The following is a 13626-nucleotide window of genomic DNA, read 5'->3' as shown; positions in this document are numbered from 1 at the left end:
TTATTTAACTATGGTGCTACTGTATAAAGAAAACCCCTATCTGTTCTCCCTTTCTTTTGTTTAGCATATTCTGGATATGTTTAAATAACACATCTATGAATATAAATATCTTTGTGGTATCATCTTAAGAAAAATCCTGCTAAGTTTCACCATGGTATCACTCCAGATCAGACATAGCAGATACTGTAGCACACATTTCTTATTTTTCTTTAAAACATTCACCACAGAGAAAACTTAGGTACTACATTTAAGCGATACATTTTTCTTTTACTCACATTGGTATTGTAATTATTTTTAATAAAAGAGACTTGATTAGATTGAACGTTAATTAATAGACTAAATGTAATGAATATATGTCTACGAAAGAAAATAAGTACAAATTGTTATTAAGACAGAGTCTGTCTACTACATTCATGTGGCAAAATGACAAGGCCCCAAGTTAATTTTGAAGTAATTACATAATAATCATCTTTGTTAATGGTCAATTTTCTGTACTTGCAATTCTAAATGGCTGGTGAACTATTGTTCCCATAATTGTTCCAGACCTGTACCACTAAAAATGATTTACCGTCTGAAGTCTTTGTCAATTCTAATCATCAATTGTCCTTGAAGGCCCAATTAAAGTTATGCTATCTATAAGAACTAAATATACTGTAATTGTTAGTTGTGGCAGAAACAATAAATAAAAAGACGTAAAGACCTTAATTAATCAATATGCACGCATGCGCACACACAGAATTACTCAGTGAATATTCCCTTCTATTCTTATACAAACAAATCCCTGTCAGGAACAGACACATAAAATTGTGTCCTCAGCAAAATAGTACACCTCCTAATTGAGATTTATTTCTCTATGCTGTGATGCCTCCCATGTTCCTTTACAATTTGATGTCAACAAATTCCTATTAGGGACAGGCACAAAATTGTGTTGTCAGCAATACAATACACCTCAATAAATAGGGTGTATTAAAATTATTATTATTCCTATTATTATTATTATTATTATTATTATCATTTTCAGTATATTTATTCCTTTTTTTGTGTTACTTCATGTTCAAAAAAATCTTTCCTTACGTTTACATTCATTTGTAATCTATCTACAATTCTTTTGCATTCCTTCTTCATCCGTGATAACTTTTACTTTTTCTTCTAAGCACTCTCTCACCCATAATTAAAGATTTCCTCTGCAATGCCTACCCTGGCAACAGGGGCTCTCTAGTGGATAGCTATATCAACTTTGTCCATTTTTCAATTGTGAACTATCAGGTCTAGTCTCACTAGGCTGACACCAGTACAATTTCTAGTTTGTTTTGTTTTGAATACACCTTATTTAATCGGGCACTCCCATATGCAGCTGGATGTTTGCCTTAGTATCTACAGTCATACCATGCTGGTCATGCCCGATCTCGTCTGATCTTGGAAGCCAAGCAGCGTTGGGCCTGGTCAGTACCAGAAAGGGAGACTCTCTGGGAATACCGGGTACTGTAGTATCACGGAACACATCTTCTGTTGATGCACCCAGGATGAATTAGCAACCATCATATCACGTGCCCATGCTCACTCACCGGGAAGGAGTCCAGAGTTGGAAAAGTCGGGTCCCTTGTGTCTCTCTTATGATTATATTTATATAATAATTCATAAGTTGATAGAGAATACAAGAAATTTCGATTTGAGTAACGTCAAATATCAATACTCACTTACAATACAGTAGGTGTACAGATAAACATCCTGCCACCTACCCCACAATAAGTGAGTAACATATCTTTATATTGTTATTTAATACTGTTTTAAGCTATTGTTGTCGATATTTAACAACAATATTTTTGTCTGTTTAATAAAAATGAAAGTTAAGTTTTATTTTCACACTTACAGTGTACCTCACATCATCATATATTAGCACATTAATTAATACGAAAGAGTGCCCCAGAGAGACAATAAAACAGTCTTTTCTTTTTGCTTCTTTGCAAAAAAAACCCCACAATAGTTTGCTCTGAACCAACGTCCGGGAGCACCACCAACCTAGTTCTACCGCAAAAGCCAAGTCGGCCAAGTCGGTAGCTTCACGTTGGTCATCATTCATGCCCTTCATGATATAAAAACTATTTGACATTTACTTACAATCCGGTCCAGTGCAGATTCCAAAACCCCAACCCATTGCAATTTAGACATTAGGCCAGATGCAGCGCTAAATGCCAGTTACAGCCCTAGTGTTTTTCTAGTATCAAACAAATACGCTACCACTAATGAGAGGAACTGCATAGGCAGACACATGAGGTAAGGGATAATTGTTTTGATATATACCAGAACTTTTATATAACAATTCTAGATGATGAGCAGCATTGAATAATTAATACTGACACGTCAGTGCAGCAATTTTTGACACAATATATATTGTCTTTGTCTATCTTTTTGTTGGAGTGAAATAAACAAATATAGCTTATAATTGTCCTTTGCTCAGATTCATCAGGGGACATAGAGATGCGTCCTCATACACTGTGGCTTAAGTCTTGCCATACAGCCCCTCACGGTGCCCTAGGTCTAGTTTCACTCACCCACGCCAAGCAGATTTTTTGCTCAAAATGTGCATATTATTCTCAACTATTAAACGATTGGAGGTGACAAAACTAGTCTGATAAATTACACTGTTCAGTTTGATGTGTGACATTTGTACATCTGTCTGCAAATTCTTCTGAATCTGTATACAAAGTGCAGCAGCCATGGCTTTTTCTCATACCAAGTTCCACTGTGCGCCATCTGCGACTTTGGGGGTGATTAAGAGCTGATCATAGATGTGCTAAAATTAGCACATCATTGGTCAGATTCTCTGACATGCGGGGGGACATCTAGCGCACAGGGCTAGTCCACCCCGCATAGGTGCAAAAGCATCGAATAGCGGTGATGCTTTTGCACCTTACAAGTAGCTCCCTGCCACACAGCCACCATTGCCCACCCTAGCAACAATCTGGACACGCCTGTGTCGTCCAGACCGCGCCCCCCAAAGGCATTCTAATGCCGATGGCGTGCCCCCTCCCACCTTGCGACTGCCTCAGCCTGTCAATCAGGCAGAGGCAATCGCATCAGTGAGTGCACTCGTGCGCACTCCAGAAATGGCTTCAGAGTGTGATCGCTGTTGTAGCAGCGATCGGCTTTGAATTAACTCCTTTGTACCGATGTCAAACTAATTTCTGTGCAGTAAAAGTTGCAACCTAGCATGTCAGCTACACCATCAGTGGCTTTTTATTGCATTTGTGATGTGATTAAGATGCATAATTTAAAGAAAAAGACTGTATGCTACATCTCTCCAAACAGGTCAGTTGTGCCAGGTGTGCCGCGCTGTATGGCGTACAGATGCTAGGTGTATGATACATCTGTAACATGCAAATACCAGCCAAAGAAAACAGTTTCCTTGTCAGGGTGAGTATCATCTACTAAATAATGTATAAATCCCAACAGTTACATTAACATAGAAACATAGAATTTGACGGCAGATAAGAACCACTTGGCCCATCTAGTCTGCCCCTTTTATATTTTATCCTTTAGGCAATCACAACCCTTTCTTAACTTTAATTCTTTGTAAGGATATTCATATGCCTGTCCCAAGCATGTTTAAATTGCCCTACAGTCTTAGCCTCTACCACCTCTGATGGGAGGCTATTCCACTTATCCACTACCCTTTCTGTGAAGTAATTTTTCCTTAAATTTCCCCTGAACCTCCCCCCCTCCAGTCTCAATTTATGCCCTTGAGTTCTAATACTTCTTTTCCTTTGAAGAATGTTTCCCTCCTGAACTTTGTTAAGACCCTTGATATATTTAAAGTTTCTATCATGTCCCCCCTTTCCCTTCTCTCCTCCAAACTATACATGTTAAGATCTTTTAGCCTTTCCGGGTAAGTTTTGTGATATAGGCCATGCACCATTTTAGTTGCCCTTCTTTGTACACTCTCTAATGTATTTATATCCTTCTGGAGATAGGGTCTCCAGAACTGGACACAGTATTCCAGATGGGGCCGTACCAATGACCTATACAGTGGCATTATCACTTCTTTTTTCCTGCTACTGATTCCTCTCCCTATGCAACCAAGCATCTGACTTGCCTTTCTCATTGCTTTGTTGCATTGCTTTCCTCCCTTCAAGTCACTTGAAATAATGACTCCTAAATCTCTTTCCTCCTCAGTAGTTTCCATTATAGTACCCTTGATACTATACTTAGCCTTTGGGTTTTGAGACCCAAGTGCATGATTTTGCATTTTTTAGCATTAAACTGTAGTTGCCACGTTCTTGACCATTTCTCAAGCCTACCTAGATCATTAATCATTTGTTTGACCCCTCCCGGTGTGTCTACCCTGTTGCATATCTTTGTATCATCTGCAAAAAGGCATATATTCCCTTCAATACCATCTGCAATGTCACCAACAAAGATATTAAAGAGAACTGGACCAAGTACAGATCCCTGGGGTACTCCACTGGTAACATTTCCCTCCATAGATTGCACTCCATTAACTACGACTGTCTGTTTCCTATCCTGCAACCAGGTTCTTATCCATTTAACTGATTAATAATCCACCCCCAGGCTTTCAAGTTTATTTAGCAGTCTGCGATGTGGGACAGTGTCAAATGCCTTACTAAAGTCTAGATATGCTCCATCTACAGCTCCCCCTTGATCTATTATTTTCATCACAGAGTCAAAAAAGTCAATAAGATTTGTTTGTTACAAGTGTTTCATATTGAACCTGTGTCATAATGCTGAATTACTTGAATCTATAGTAGGACCTGGAGTCGTAATTGTACAGTATATATGGTTTTATTTTCACTTTGATCTTTCCTGTTTGATTGACAAAGAAATAAGTCCCACTTCTTTCTCTAAATCAGGCTATCACCAGTGAAATACTGTACTTGCAATGCATATTAATAACATTCATTTTAATATAGTATAGTTTAAAAGTATAGTCAGTGTCCCAATTAAAGTTAAGCTTTTGCATTGTTTTTATTTATATTTATGTGCACCATTTACACCAAGTGCAACCAGGAGTGGGCTAAGAATTGCTGAACTAGAGACTAGTGTGGGAGATTTTTCTGTTCTTTTTCAACATGTGAATTACAGCAACTGTAAATGTGGACATCAAGAGGGCACATTTATCTGCTAGAAACACCCTTGAGGTGGTGTGTGACAACCCTTGTTATGACACATTGCTTAAACAACATGTAAAGATTTACAAGTTGATGCAAAGTTTAATTACAAAGAAAATGTGTTCAATTGCCAGTGGTCATTTTTTGCTTTAGAGGGACAATATATCTCTGACCTGTTCAAGTTGCATTTAGTACTATGCTATTTTGTTACAAGGAAAGCAAAATGTTTAAAAACTGCTGAAAGTGAAAAGCTAGAAAGAATGATATGCAGAATGGTAGTTGCGCATTTCAATGTATTGGTCCATCACAGTTGCATGTAAGGGAGTTGCAAATCTATGAAAAAGTGGTGCAGACTTAGGGGTAAATTTACTAAGATGGGAGTTCTATTTAAGATGGGATGTTGCTCATAGCAACCAATCAGATTCCATGTAGTATCTTATAGAAGGTGCTAGATAAATGAGAAGTAGAATCTGATTGGTCGCTCTAGGCAACATCCCATTTTATATAGGACTCACATATTAGTAAATTTACCTTAGTGTGCACCCTTCAGATGCTCTAGTTCAACACAGGACACAGAGGTCACACCTTTCATCCTCAAACCAGACAAACAAAAATAAATTATCTCTAGTGCACTAGGTGCTTAAAGGTAACCCTGTCTATAGTCCCCTGGTTAGGCAGTCTCTGTTGATGGTTGTATTTCTCCCCAGTTAGGTCACAAGTAGGCAATTTCATATGTAAAAGAAAAAGCAAAAAAAGATCCTTATGTAATCGAATTTTACAAATTGCACACAGTGTTTAACATTCTGTATGATATTCACATTTATCTTCTTTAAAATGTAGGTTGTAATCAATAAAATTTGCTTACAGGAACCACTTCACCTCAAAGCCACAGTTTAACCCGTAAGGACTCAGGGGCTAATTAAGACCTGATCGTAGCAGCAACTATGTTAGCAGATGGGCACTACCATGTGCACTGCAGGAGTGGCAGATATAACATTTGCAGAAAGAGTTAGATCTGGGTGGCTTATAGTGTTTCATTGCAGGGTAAATATTCGCTGCTTTATTTTTACACTGCAATTTAGATTCAGTTTGAACACATCCCACCCAAATCTAACTCTCTCTGCACATGTTATATCTGCCCCCCCCTGCAGTGCACATGGTTTTGCCCAACTGATAACAAATTTGCTGCTGCAATCAACTCTGAATTACCCCCTAAGAGTGTTGTAATTGTATATGCAGTTCATTTCAGTTTTCGCTAGCTGGAATGCTATGTCATTATTTCTTATATTCCCTTTGACAAGTCTTAGTCCATAAAAGCCTTTTATGTCAGAAACAGAACAGTTATGTCAGATTTAAAAATGTGTAGAGAGAGAATAATCAATTGTGAGTTGGGGTACGCTGTGTATGATTACCAATATACCCTAAAGATACCTTGATGTGTTTTTTCCACCTATCTCTATTTTGTGAGTTTCGGGGTATGCTATAAGATTGGAAGTGATTTGCCGTTTGTCTACATCACCTATTTATCCTCTACTCTGGGGCCAATAGACACTTCACTGGGTCTCTGAGAGCATGGGAAGTCACTGTTTAAAGATACCTTGATGTGCACTTGGTCACCTCAATCTGTGTGAGTGGGGTACGCCTATAACCTCCTTTGAAGCACCTGAAGTTATTAAAATTGCTTTCTTGTTGCTTTATGCTACAGTGCCTAGTATATGAAGTGGCTAGTTTATAAAGTGGCAGCTTAAAATCAATAGCAGCGTTATACATGTGTTATACCGAAGGAAAACAGAAGGCAAAAAAACAAACCAATATTACTTCAGAAGGACTGCCTTACAACCACAAAGTTCACGGTCATTATTTGGCCTCTCCCCACCCCTGCAATGAGAATTCCAGGACCAGGCTTTCCACCCCTCCAGCTGAGAACATCAGGTCTGCCCTTGGGCCTAACCCTCAAGATAAGCAGAGAGCTATGGGGGAGAGCAGGCTCAGCAGCGACATTTCAGACTTGAGTGTGCTCCACACATTCTCATTCCCATGAGACCAGGACATTTATCATTTTTGTCAAAATAATATCCATATTTTACCCCCTTATATGGATACCTGCAAATGTTTTCTTACCATGTGTTTCTTTTTCTCTTCCACCCCACTGTGTAATATTCCTATAACATGTACCTCCACTGTTTGCACCCCCTGCCAGTGTGACCTATGCAGTGCACCCCAGATGGTGGCCTCAGACGTTTCCTCCACAGGCAGGTTTTTCTTTATGTGGATCTTTCCATATGTTCTTCATGTGGATTTTTACATACAGGGTATATCATACTACTACACAAGTTTTAGACTTCCCATGTATGCATTGGGCCCTTGTATAGCTCACCTTCCACAGTGTAACCTTCACAGTGTGCCCAACATGGCTGCCTCATCTGGTATGCTTGTGGATGGGATGAAAAATACATGGACCTGGTGGTTTTGTTTGTTGGGACCCTACTCTGAGCATTAAGACATTACAATCTCCCCATTTTGTGTCAACTCTTCTAGGGCTAGACTATTTTAACCAGAGTATCCTATGTAGTGTGCCCAAGATGTCTGCCTCACCTGATACCTTGTGAGGGTGGAATACACAACCCTTGGAAGTTGTTACCCAAATTACCTACACCAATCCTGCGTTATGCTTACTGTGTGAGCTCAAGGTTTTCATTTTATATCTGTGTGGTTTGTCAATTGCTGTATTACTTAAATGCTTTGTACTATGTGCATTGTTTTTTATGTCTGTAAAGCGCCTTGAGTCCTGTTGAAGAAAAGCACTATATAAATAAAATGATTATTATTATTAATAATAATAATAATAATATTCTATTGTTATTATATTTATGGAAAGCTAAAGTCAGCAAATGAAAATCATGGGCCATCAGTAGAAGAATATTGCTAATGCCACAAGAGTGGCCCAGGGTACTCGAATGAATATGGCCCACAATAATAATAATATATAACTTTTGTTCTAAATACAAAATGTTCTCTTCTACAGAGTAAAATAAATTTTGTTCTACAGATTAAAAAACATACAGTACCCAGGATTACACAGATGGTCAATATGTGGAAAGAGTCACATACCCACTGATATTAACCCCTACTGGTGCATTTGTCAATTATTAATGTTACAGGGCCTTCTTGCCTGTTCTTCAGGATTTCTAGAATACAGTGAATAGTCTTACCTTATAAACCCAGAGAGCAACTCTCTATACCTCTGGAGCCTTTGTGTGCAGTTACAGTAAAATACTTTCAGGGCTCTCTAGCCCGCATAGGTCAATGGATTGCAGACCAGATGACTCCAGCTACAAGGCCCAGTGTCCTCAATAAGCAGAATAAAGAAATGTTTATACACATCGGGACCTGGAGGAAGTTTTTGGCATGCTACAAAGTAAGAATGCTTTAAAAAAATAGAAGCGTTAATAGTTTTTTTTATAAATTAACAAAATGCAAAGTGAATAAACAGAGGAGAAATGTAAAAATAAAAATAAACTGTTAACACTTCTACTTTTGAAATACTTTGCAGCATTTTTTCCACACCTGCCTAAAACTTTTGCACAATGCTTATACAGTATATATTTGTACATCCTGTTTTTGTTAGCTAAATATATTTGTTTGCCAGTTTAGTGTTCAGTTAGAGTTCTATTCACCTTGTTTAATCTCCTGTGAGTTTAGAGAGCACCTGATAAGCCATATTTTCACAATGATTCAAAAGGCAACTGTAAGTCTTCTTCCTTTATTATGTATGCTACATTTGAAGCTAATGAAGCATACATTCTGAGCTGATATTTTTAAGGATGAAAGAGACATCATGTCACATATTCTATTTATTTCATCAACTCTTGCACAACTAACACAGCACACAATGATTGCTTCACAATTCAACTCTGACAGATGATAGGCATTATTGCTGATGTACTGTCTAATAGTTTCCTTCCCTATTCATATTACAATGATAACAATGTATTAAGGAACAAGGTGGAAACATTGTGGAATAAAATAAAGGCTTTAGAAAGAAATGCAAAGAGAATAATCCTTAGGAGTCCCTTGTATTGATTTTTTGTCAACAAGTTTTATAGCCATAGCAAATATAGTTTATACACTTTAAAAAACAAAGTGTATGTTATATAACTTTGCTTAGAATGTTTTTTTTATAGCATTAATACAAAATAACATACATACATACAGTACATACACTGCCATTCATATCTATCATGATCACAGTAATATTCTGGGAAAAGTTTATTGTTTTGACCTTTTGGGAGATTTCTGTATTTTCATTTTTCTATTGTTCTATTGCTAAAAAGAGGATTTTGGTATTTACCTATAAATCCATTTCTCTGAATCCACTCAGGGACACTGGAACAGCCTTAGACATTTGGGGTGTGAAGTTAGCAGACTATAGGTGTGGCATAATATAAAATAAAATATTATGCACAGCCGGCTCCTCCCCCTTCACTCCCCCCATCCCTCAGTTTGGAAAATTTGACAGAGAGAAGAGGACATGAAAAAACAAAACCTATGGCGAGGAACCAACCGTAACAAGAAATCAAACAGCAACCAAGAATTCTTAATTAAACAATATAAAACTGTTTGAACTAACGTTTTCTGAACAAGAAAAACTGCAGGTTTGACAGCACCGTGGTGGGCATCCAGCGTCCCCGAGTGGATTCAGAGAAATGGATTTATCGGTAAATATCCTCTTATCTCTTTCATCCACTAGGGTACACAGGAACAGCCTTAGACAGTTGGGGACTTCCCAAAGATACTCCCATCGACGGGAGTGCTGTCCGTAACCTGCAAAACCAAACGTCCAAATCTGGAGTCTCTGGACGCAAACTTATCAACTTTGTAGAATTTCGTGAACGTGTGTGCTAATGACCAAGTTGCCACTCTTTAAAGCTGGAGACACCTCTGGCTACCACCCATGAGGGTACAAATGATCTGGTAGCATGAGCACGTAACTGCAAAGGGACCCTTTTTCCACAGGATGTATAAGCCTCTCTAATAGTAAATCTAATCCAAAGTCTGTTCAGACTTCCAACCCTTCTTTGGTCCATCATAAACAACAAACAAAGAGTCAGGCTTGCTATAGTTGACATAACCTGCACATAAATCCATAAGGCTCTAGCCACATCCAAAGACAAGTCCCCCCGCGGTCAATCCTTGAAAAAGGGGGAATCACGATGGGCTGGTTAGTGTGAAAACCCGAACCTATCGTATGCAGGAACTCTGCCCTCGTATGGAGTTCTGCCCTGTCTCCTTGGAAAATAAGAATATGACTTTTACACAATAGAGCTCCTCACTCTGAGACCTTTCCTGCTGAAACTAAGGTCAGTAACAGGTAGGTTTCCATGAGATAGATTTCAGCTCTGCTTCTTCCAGAGGCTCAAAACTGCTGATTTCAAAACTTCAAGCACTAAAGGTAAATCCCACGTTGCCGTGGGTGGACTAAAAAGGAGGTTGTAACCTCAGAATTCCCTGCAGGAATGTCTGAACCTCATGTAAAGAGGCTAGATGGAGCTAAAAGAAAATAGAGAGAGACGAAATCTGAACCTTCAAGGAACCTAACCTCTGCCCTCCAGCTAAACCAGCTGGCAGAAACGTAAAAGTCTGCCAAGGCGGAACTCCTTTGAATTCCCCCCCTTTAGCTAGACACCAATTCATGTACTTCTTCCATATTATATAGTGGTGCATCGCTGTGACTGGTGTCCTAGCAACTAGCATTGTAGGAACGGCTGATTTCGGAATTCCCTTGTCTCGTAGGATCCTGGTCTGAAGAGCTTTGCCATCAAATGCAATTGGTACAGGTCTGGGTTTAGGAATGGCTCCTGTCACAATAGGTCTTCTCTCTGAGGTAACCCCCAAGGACCATCTGACAGCCCCCTCAGGTCTGAGTACCAACTCCTGCGAGGGCAGTTTGGTGCATTTAAAATTGCCCACACTCTCTCCTACTTCGCCTTGTTCAAAACTCTCGGAATGAGGGGAAACGGTGGAAAAATGTACATTTGTTTGTATGAACTGGAATAGCCAATGCGTCCACCCCTACTGCAGCCAATCTCTCGTCCAGGCCACATACCTGGGTAATAGATGGTTATTTTGAGAGGGTATTAAGTCTACTTGCATTAGGCCCCCTCCTCTCACTACCATCCAGAAACTTGAGGATGTAGACACCACTCCCCTGGATACATATCTTGGCAACTGAGAAAGTCTGCTTTCCACCACAGAATTTCAGTGGCTTATCTTAGAGCCATTCGACTTTATGTTCCTGATAGTTTATGTAGGTCTTTGCCGTCACCCTGTCCGATTGTACTCTTATGTGTCGATACTTTACAAGGTCTTCGGCTAGAAGAAGTGCATTTTAAATTGTCCTCAATTTCAGAATATTTATCGACTATGTGCTCTCTTGTAGAGACAACCTTCCCTGAACTTTGCGGACTTCTAGTACTGCATCCTAACCTTTGAGACTGGTATTTGTTGTCAGGATCCTCCAATTTAAAATTCCAAACCTTTTAAATTTTTCTTGTGCAATGACCACCAAATTAATGAGATCCTGCCATGTGGCGACAACCGAATCCTTCAGTGTAGAAGCCAATGCGAGCCTGCTCCCTGAGCAATCAGATTCATCTGGAAAGGTCAGGAGTGGAGTTTGCCCTACTGTATTGCTTCGTAAGATGCCACCATCTACCCAAAAAGCTGTAAACATAGATGTAAGGACACCGTCTGTGTTTTTTTTAACACCTGTTCCGCCATCTTCCTTATGTCTTAAATCTTGTTCTCTGGTCGAAACACCTTCCCAGTATTGTGTGTAAAACAAGACCTAGGAAGTGAATCCTCTACGTTGATTGAAGGTTGGATTTCTTGAAATACACAATCCAGCCAAGAATTTGATGAGTTGTCAGAGCATCTCTGATCCACTTGTCTAGAGAGGGAGGCCTTGAATAGCCGATCATCTAGATGAGGGATTATCGTGATCTCCAACAATCTCAATTTCGCCATCATTATAGCCATGATCCTTGTGAAAATTCTCGGGGCTGATGATAGACTGAATGGTAGGGCTCTGAACTGGTAGTGGATTTTCTCCAGTGCAAATTGTAAGTAGGCTATGTGAAGGGTCCAAATTGGAACATGAAGGTATACATCCTCTATGTCCGTGGACACTATGAACTTTTCTTACTCCAAACCTGCAATAACCGACTGGATTTACTCCATCTGGAATCTGTAAACAGAAACTGATTTCAAACCTTTAAATTGAGGATTGGTCTGACCAATGCAACCGGCTTTTGGCCCTACAGAAAGTTATGAGTAAAAAAATTTTTTCTCTTTGAGAATCTGGGACTGGCGGAATTACTTTTGCATGTAGTAATTTCTGAATTAGAGTATTTTCTCCTTCCATCTATATCGCTATCTGAGAACACCAATGCAACCCTATTGTAAAGAAATGACTGTGAAGTGTTGTTGAAAATCTATCTGATAACCTCTACAACCATGCGCACACCAAGGGATATCCCAGGTGATCTGGGAGGCCATCATACCATGGTCTTGTCAGCAGGCTTAGGGTCCTGCTTTCTGGTTGTGGTCTGGGAACGACCTCTACCTATATTTCCATGAGCTTGTTCTCTAGCTCGAAAGGACTGTGACCTAAATGAGATACACACTGGACCAGAATAATTTCTTTTGACCGGTGGAAAGTTCCAATATATGAGGTAGGTAGAAAAGTAGTTTTCCCTGTAGTCACCTGAGAAATCCTCTTATCTAACTATGGACCAGATAACATTTCTCCCCCAAAGGGAAGAGCCTCTACTGCCCCTTTTTGGGAGTCAGAAACCACCTGTCATTCTCTGAGCCAGAAATCCTTCTAGCCAATATGGCCGATGTCAAGATGCGTGATGCTATTTGCTAGCCTCCTTTTCAGCCTGGCACATATATGTAGCTGACTCTCGAATAAGCTCCGCTAGTTGAGAATATCCTCCTCTATAGCCTGAACAAAACGCCCAGTCCATGCTACTATGGCTCTTTTAACCCAAGCACTGAATTTCAGTGCCATGTCTACCTTGCCATCTGATGCATCTTTTAATGTATTCACATTAGGTATTGGTAAGATTGTCTTTTTTTATTTGACAACCTAGCCAGGGAGGCATCCACAATCAGCGGAACCTCCCACTGAGCCCTGACACCTTTTGGTAATGGGTCATTTTTCCTCAAACCTTATCGGCTTATGGAAACATTTATCAGGTTGTTTTCATGCTTCCCCCACCTGTTCTGGAGAGAGTCTGAGGAATTGGCAACCTTGCTGAGGGCGGTTTGTGGACCTCAAATAAATCAGAGCTCTCTGATTCCCTAACTTCTTACTTAAAGTTAGGACCTCCTTTACCTCCTGAGAGCTGACATCCAAGATATTTTTGATTAACTCATCTTCAGCAATTACAAGACCCTCCTCCTCTTTTGACTCCTCTTGTAGGATGGGGAGGGG

At 39.6% G+C, this 13626-nt stretch overlaps 1 pseudogene; it reads left to right on the top strand.

Moving 5' to 3' along the window:
* The first annotated feature begins 1372 nt into the window (after positions 1 to 1372).
* LOC134936132 (5S ribosomal RNA) lies at positions 1373 to 1491 on the top strand (annotated as a pseudogene).
* Positions 1492 to 13626: the final 12135 nt, after the last annotated feature.

The sequence above is a fragment of the Pseudophryne corroboree genome, chromosome 1 (genome assembly GCF_028390025.1).
Source record: "Pseudophryne corroboree isolate aPseCor3 chromosome 1, aPseCor3.hap2, whole genome shotgun sequence".
Lineage (NCBI taxonomy): Eukaryota > Metazoa > Chordata > Amphibia > Anura > Myobatrachidae > Pseudophryne > Pseudophryne corroboree.
Note: the sequence above shows the minus strand (reverse complement) of the source record. Positions and strands in the feature narration are given on the sequence as shown.